This window comes from Sinocyclocheilus anshuiensis, unplaced genomic scaffold, assembly GCF_001515605.1.
Source record: "Sinocyclocheilus anshuiensis isolate Anshui unplaced genomic scaffold, SAMN03320099.WGS_v1.1 scaffold182, whole genome shotgun sequence".
Lineage (NCBI taxonomy): Eukaryota > Metazoa > Chordata > Actinopteri > Cypriniformes > Cyprinidae > Sinocyclocheilus > Sinocyclocheilus anshuiensis.
In genome coordinates this window covers 349,728-358,489 of record NW_015547632.1, presented here as the reverse complement: position 1 = coordinate 358,489, position 8,762 = coordinate 349,728, and positions in this window count along the sequence as shown.

The window sequence follows — 8,762 nt, the reverse complement described above, 5'->3', positions numbered from 1 at the left end:
TGTTTGTGGCTTACCCTCCTTGTGAAGATTGTCAATGATTGTCTTCTGGACAACTGTCAGATCAGCAGTCTTCCCCATGATTGTGTAGCCTAGTGAACCAAACTGAGAGACCATTTTGAAGGCTCAGGAAACCTTTGCAGGTGTTTTGAGTTGATTAGCTGATTGGCATGTCACCATATTCTAATTTGTTGAGATAGTGAATTGGTGGGTTTTTGTTCAATGTGAGCCAAAATCATCACAATTAAAAGAACCAAAGACTTAAACTACTTCAGTCTGTGTGCATTGAATTTATTTAATACACGAGTTTCACAATTTGAGTTGAATTACTGAAATAAATGAACTTTTCCACGACATTCTAATTTATTGAGATGCACCTGTATGTAGTCGTTTAATAGCGGTCTAATGACTAGTCTATTCTTGGGCTATGATTAGATGTCTTTTAAATGTTCACTGACAGCCCAAATTTAGCCTTGTTTTAGCCTAGACGTCTGGGCTGTGTTTAGATGGCTAATAGACGTCTTTTAAACGCAAAATTGCTTGCTGGGTCCTCTCATGTAGCCTATCGCGACAAGTTAAGAATCATGATGAGTCTCGGCTCGCGAGGATGGGGCTTAAATGTCATAGAAATTAATTTAGCCCAAAACATACTTATTCTATCCACTAAAACAACAAGATAATACAAATAAAATGAGAAAATTTTAATTATTAAATTTTTATATTTTATTCATAGATCAGACAAAATCATGATTGGCTCTCGTCTGGTGGGGGGGCGGTGGGGCAGTGCCACCTTTCTCACTTATTTTTCTTCCTTCTTCCTCCCAGTTCAGTTGTCCACGGAACAAACATTACTGGAGCCTCAGCATCATACTCAGAGTTGAACTGATAGACATTGCTTCTGCACTCGGCACACTCTCCATACATCCATTCTTTGCTTGTAGGATAACAGCATATTGAGTTTTTAATGATTCCCAAGTCAGTCGTCCCAAGAATTTGAAGTGTGTGAAGCTTCTGCACAAGGAAGGATAAGTTTTCATGGACTTTACAGAGACAGGTTCCTCTATCAGATATAGATTGGTGGACAACCCAGAAAGGAAGCATGCAACAGAAAAGTGCATATGACAACTATGATGGATTCTCAAGAAGAAATTAAGATTTTTTATGGTATCATTTAGAAACCTTTTCTGCATTTTTGCTTTTCCTCTTGTGATGTTTTTTTTTTCCTGCAGTCAAGCAGCTTACATCGTGTCACAAAAAGAATTCCTGTACCTTCTTTTGGAGCTTGCTTTGTGTTGATCGATATTTACTTCTTTGAAAAGTCAGTTCACTTTAGTTACTCTTGCCTAATCACTTTCTTGAAAAACCAAGAGAAGTCTGTGTAGTTTTCTGTAGTTTGTAATGTTTTATTATCTTTCCTGACACAATTTGTGATATAAACTGACACACTCTCTCTTCTTTAGTGTCTTGGTACTTTTGTCTGATACTATTTATAAATGCATTATGAAACAAGAGGGTTTTTTTAACCTCTGCAGGGACTTGTCTTCCTAACTGCCTCCGCGTTTTTGATCGAGGAGATTCAGACACACAAGTCAGTCTCTGGAGGGTTTCTGCGAATAATGTTTTCTACGAACTATTCTTCGAATAATGTTCGTTTTATGAGTTACATGAGTATGAGTTATGAGTATACATTTGTAATTGTGTAATGTTGCATTTGGTTATCTTGAATGATCCATGTGATGTGCCCACCGACAACTATAGTTGCCGCATTTCATATTTCTCAACCAAATAAAGGATTTCAAGGAAAAAAAAAAGGTATTCACTTTCTTCCTGTGACATGAGGCTGTCAAGTTCCTACCCCTACTTCCAGGAAGCAATGGCGAAGGCAAACCCTTCCCAAAGAAATGTAATTTTCATGTTACTAATAAGTATTTTTTGTTCTTTTGTAAGTATTTTTATAGATGTTATCCACGTTTTATGTCTCAATGACATGCAAGCAAACAACCAAATAAAGGATTTAAAGAAACAAAAAAAGGTATTCACTTCCTTCCTGTCACATGAGGCTGTCAACTTCCTACCCCTACTTCCAGGAAGCATGGCGAAGGCAAACCCTCCCAAAGAAATGTAATTTTCATGTTACTATTAAGTATTTTTTGTTGACATATATATATCTACATAATCATGAAGGTCTCTAGAATCATCCAAACAAAACAAATCTTCCAGGAGATCTATAGTTTTTTGTACACTTAATCAAAAGTCCAAGCGGCAGCTATAGTTGCCGGTGGGCAAATGACTTGTAAGTACATATCATGGGGAAATGGGGTATACTGTGTTAATAGGTTAATAAATCAAGGTTATTGGTCTTGTTTTCTGCTTTTTGCTTTCATAATATCCCACCTAAAACATAACTTACCCCTTTAACTGACAACTCTACTGTACAGTAGACCTCAGTTTGATAGGGAATAAATCTGTCAAAAGAAGGAGATGAGAGAGCAATCTTTTCACAGCTCTACTGCCCCACTTCTGTGTCTGCTTTTGCCATGGGGAGTTTGGAAATTTCCAGTTTTCAAGTGACAGCCGCAGTTTACAAACTTCCGTCAGTCACACAAAGGGAAGAATGGAAAGATAAAGCATAGGATTCATTGCTGTAGATGATCTTTTTCTCCCTTTTATGTCATTATGTCTTGTAAGGGGCAAAATATTGAGGCTGTCGAGTCCGAGTCCAACGAAACACTATTATTTATTAGTATCTTAACATTGTTTTAACCTTTACAACTAGAAAAACCGCAATGTCCATTTAAATGTAACAAAAGCAAACCTATAGTGTATCTTGCCATTTAGATTTTTGATTAATAATTAGTGTCATGCTTTGCTTAGCAAACTTAAAGTCATGTAACATTATTCATCGTTAAAATAAATGAATAAATTCAAGGGTGGGGGTATCTTGGTGAATGGGACCTTAAGAGCAGGAAATGTACCTTTTATCTCAATAAAAATCAAGCTTTATATCATTTGTACAATTTTTTATGAAATATGAATTTTGACTAATCAAAATTAGTTTGTGTCAGCTTATTCTATTCATCAGTGTTTGAACCATTAAAGAAGAAACCGCATTTTAATTTCTGGGTTTAAAAAAAAAGAAAAATAAATGGACACCAAAGTACACGGACCCCTTTGACAGGGCATTTTGAATTTTTTCTTGGATGAAAATAAAGCTGTGAGGGATAAACCTGGTCTGTACAATGGCACACACTGTGTATAAAAGCCCTATACCTGCACCCACACCTGTTTTATTTTTGAATGCAAAAAATAAAACCAAAAATTAATGGTCAAAGTACACGGACCCCTTAGACATGGCATTTTGAATTTTTTCTTGGATGAAAATGAGGCTGTGAGAGATAAACCTAGTCTGTACAATGGCACACACTGTGTATAAAAGCCCTACATATACTTTTCATACGTCACAGGCAACTCACACCTGTTTTATTTTTTAATGCATTTATAGTTACATTAATTACAATAAATTACATTATGTAAGGAATAGGCTAACTGATGAAGGGCCGTTGAATTATTAGAAAATAATGCAAACCCAAGGTGATTTTGGACCCATAAAAACTATTGTCACAAAGATGTTAGAAAAATCAATTTTCTTTGAAGCTAGAAACTGCCACTATGTTTAAAGAAAATTCAATACAAAAGCAAAAAATAATAAACTAACGTAATAAACCTTCTCAAGCCTACTGAAGGCAAGTAAACACTCCAAGTATTACTTACAAGCTAAATGATAAATAAATATATTACTCAAAAATACAAATTAAAGTTTTTCAGATAGTCTAGTAAAGGCTTCTACAGAAATAGTGTACTACAGACATCTCATGATGCAATAAATGTAAAAAAATAATCTTCACTGGATACGTTAAATATAGATGATTCTTATTAAAGTTAATAAGTGATTCAGTCAAGAGCAGTGAGTGAGTGATTGTCTCCTTTTCTTTTGTTTGATTAACATTTATGACGCAATCGGCGGCTTTTAAAAAATAATAAACTAATGTAATAAAACATTCTCAAGCTTACTGAAGGCAAGTAAACACTCCAAGTATTACTTACAAGCTAAATGATAAATAAATATATTACTCAAAAATACAAATTAAAGTTTTTCAGATAGTCTAGTAAAGGCTTCTACAGAAATAGTCTACTACAGACATCTCATGATGCAATAAATGTAAAAAAATAATCTTCACTGGATACGTTAAATATAGATGATTCTTATTAAAGTTAATAAGTGATTCAGTCAAAATTTGGTAAAGGTACAAGAAAGTAAATATATATATACACTTTACAAATGATGACAGTATAAAAAAATATAACAAAAGATTAAGTATAAGAGTCAAATTATCCTCTGATGAATGCAAGGCACTTACAGGGACTTTTCTTTATGAATTAGACCTAAATTAGACTGAAAATTAGTTGTCATAAGATTGTTTGCAACAAAAGTACTTCTTAAACAAGGTGCTCAAGTAAACACTCCAAGTATTACTTACAAGCTAAATGATAAATAAATATATTACTCAAAAATACAAATTAAAGTTTTTCAGATAGTCTAGTAAAGGCTTCTACAGAAATAGTCTACTACAGACATCTCATGATGCAATAAATGTAAAAAAATAATCTTCACTGGATACGTTAAATATAGATGATTCTTATTAAAGTTAATAAGTGATTCAGTCAAGAGCAGTGAGTGAGTGATTGTCTCCTTTTCTTTTGTTTGATTAACATTTATGACGCAATCGGCGGCTTTTATGCTGTTGCTTTAAGATCTGACGCATAGATAAAATATTTTGACACATCCGTATTTATCCCAACTGTTGAAGTTCACTTAAGACAAAACCAACTGCATTTACATGAATAGTCTCCAAGACGGGCATTTTGACATAACTTTTCGTGTAAGTGTGTAGCAATAACAGAACTTAAAAGGATTAGTTCACTTTCAAATTAAAATTTCCTGATAATTTACTCACCCCCATGTCATCTATATGTATACTTTACAAATGATGACAGTATAAAAAAATATAACAAAAGATTAAGTATAAGAGTCAAATTATCCTCTGATGAATGCAAGGCACTTACAGGGACTTTTCTTTATGAATTAGACCTAAATTAGACTGAAAATTAGTTGTCATAAGATTGTTTGCAACAAAAGTACTTCTTAAACAAGGTGCTACAAATGTCTCACAGAATCTTTACAACAGATTAGACTTTCTTTCTCACTTGGTAAAAAAATGGTATTATTAACCATGCTGTTTAAATGCAACATTTATTTTACACACTATAATGTTTTATTTTATTAAAATCAAAACAACTGGGTCTATATAGTTTTATTTGACTAAGATTTGATCAAACAATTGATAAAAGAAATAAGCAAATAATCGGTAAGTCTAACTTATCACCCCACCTGATGTGTCTGATGGTTTGTGATGACATAAATATCTTACTGATACGGATGTGTTAAGTATAATATGTGTAAAGTTCAATATTACTGCTGAAAATTGTTTAAAATGTAATCTTTTTAGCTTTCATGTAGGATTCATGTCCACACACAGTTGGTTTTTGTGTAACAAAAGTCCTGAGACAAATGAAAATAGAATGCATAAAAGACTTTTCTCTTTAAGATATTTGTAATGACAGACTAAAAACTTTTGAGTTTATGCATTTCTCTTGAATATGTATACAGTAACCAGTGAGCACATGAAGCAGTTATTGTATAAATACATAACATCATAAATTCAGCATGATGCAATCATATTAATCAATAAAAAAAGACTTAATTTTATATACCATATATAACTTTCTCTTCAAAACACAACAAACTTTCTTTTGACTTTTTAAATGTGTTGCGCAACCAGTTTGTTGGGGAAAAACATAGTGTTATTTTTCTAAGTTAGGCTGCTTGTAGTTTGTAGTTAAATCACATCTTTAACCTAAAACATTTTTCATTCAAACTCTTTCATGCATGCACACAGCTTTCAGTCCCCCACAAACTGGCAACGATATTCTTAAGTTTGTTTTATCATTTAACTGTAGCTGAGACCCTAATGGAATTATTTTATGCATTATTACAAGTATAGGTGCTGAAAGAGGTCATTAACATGTTTAATTCTAAAAATGTGAACAATATCACTTAAGACTAGTTTGACAAACAAGGGTATGCTCATAAAACAAGCCGGACCCAATCTGAAGCATTCTATAAAACAAGTACAACATTGCAAATGAGTTGCAAACCTTTTGAAGTACGCTGATATGGAACCAGAGAGGGTGGGTGAGTGGGTGTACAATTACTCATCAGTAATTGTACACCAACTCACCCACCCTCTGTGGTTTCATTGCACTGCGTGATACAAATATTTGCATTTCGTATGATGTTGTAAAAGTTTAGACGTTTAACTACGTACGTCTGTACGTGTGTTTCAACTGATAGCAGTCCGCAAGTCTTACGCCTTGAAAATCAAAGAGGAATCCTCTCTTGTTTTTACTGCTTGCATCCTGATATTTTAACTACGTCTAACTGTAGGTGTGTTTCAACTGATAGCTAACACACCAAATGTCTTGCGGTTGAAAAATCAATAAAGGAATAACTGAATTAAGTGTGAATAACTAAATAAACTAAAACAAGACAAAACGTCTCAGTTACGTATGGTAACCCTCGTTCCCTGAAGGAGGGAACGGAGACGTCACGTCGGATGACCGACGAATTGGGATCTCGCTTAGAGAGACCAATCTACTTCGAGTGTAAACTAAACGAGCCAATGCACATTGGCATGCGATTATTGCATCCAGCTGCCGCTGATCACAGCGTGAGTATAAGTTTACAAGTTTACTAGTATAAGTAGGCAGCAGATGCAGCGCATATTCAGGTTTTCGCTGAGGAGCCGAGCCGGTGACCCGGCTTCTCAGCGGTGATACGTAACCGAGACGTTCCCTTTCAGTCGGTCACTCTCGACGTCACGTCGGATGACCGACGAATTGGGATCCTCACAAAGGGCCACAGGTATGGCCCCTTCCAGTGTCCTGTGGAAGCCCCCTGCGCCCCTACTTTGATTGTAACCCTCTTGGAATGGCAGAAGTCTGCTGGGGAAACACGGGCTTGAGGCTATACCGTGGACCAGGAAATTAACGTTCTTAGAATTGACAGACAGTTGACCCTGAGAGGTCAAGTAAATACTTACAGCGGATCTAAATATTTATAGTTAATTATAACTAGTTATGATTAATTATTCATATTTCCCCAATGAGCTGATTCGCTACAGATTGGTGGAGGACGTGCGGGCATGATAAAACTAAGGTTATGAGCTTAAACACTGTCAACCTAACAGTGTGTGCTTGATAGTCCAGGTTAGAATAGGGCGTGACTCGAGATACGCTGTTGTGTCCCTATTTGCTGGCTTGTTTAAATACAGATAATTATGTATTTCATGCTTAATGGTATCAGTGTAAGGTTAATCTGATTTTAGCGAAGAAACCCTAATTTCAGTATTAAAGCATAAATCTGTTCTGACAAAGCATAAGTCTGAATCTCAGCTCAGCGGCATGTCCAAACTGTACCATAATATATTAATCTGCTTTAGTGAAGAAATCACAAAATTACAGTATTGTTCAAATTGTTTCTTTGAAGAAGAAATCTCAGTACAGTTATATCAAGGTAGATTTGAGTGATGCCCCTCTTTCTACAGCATAAAGGCCTTATAGATTATAATTAGATTGTAATTCATCTACAAGTAATTCAAGTAATTCATCTACACTTTGACTGTATATATACAAGCCTAGCAACCTGGTGGTCATTACTGTGTTTCACTCGCTGAGTGAAATTAAAGGTGTAATACTGTACTTTAGTATTCATGTGTGAGGCACACATAACTACATATGTGTTTAAACCGGCTTTAACTTACAGTAAACCCATTTTGGTTATTCTTTAAACAAGTGCAAGAAGTTTATTGTTAAATTAGAGAAGCACTCACAGAAGTGCTTATTTAATGCAACAAGTCTTGAAGGACTGAAAGCACCACGTTTTAAAACTGTGGGCAACTTCTTTGAAATAGGCAGACGCTAAACTGTTTGAATTGCACTGGCATGCATTGGTTACTATGACAATGACTTGTCACAGGAAGTGCTAACTCCACATAGCACACATAGCACACCTGGTGATGCCACACCTGGTGATGCCATGTTGTAAACAAACCACCTAAGCTAGCACGACTTAGCATAGTTTCATCTGAGGCTAAGCTACCAAATAGCTTTAGCAATTAGGGGTTAGCACCCCTTTACTTGAAGCTTTTAAATACAGCATGTGTGTATGCAGTGTGAAGTAATTTGAATCTGAAGGGAGAGTTATGGCTACAAAGAGCTCACCAAGATCATCATCTTCCTGGCCCACAACCTCATGGGTCCGAAACAGGAGGTAAATGATCTCAAGCAACAGATCACGGCGGTGTCCCACAAGGACTCCAGCAGAATGGAGTTACAGGAGGAAATCAATAGACTTCAAGAGACTCTGATCCAGCAGCTGAACAACACTCAAGACAAGCTTGACATGGTCCAAAGAGAACTCAGGTACTCTTATAGGCTGCAAAAGGAAACACAGTGGGAGAGACACCCTACTCCTGCACCCTCACGCAGCAGTGCAAACTCCCTCAGGTGCACCAAGCTACGAAGGGGGAAGCCAGCACTTTCTGCTTAACAACTCAGCATTCACATGGCCAGGAAAATAATAGTTT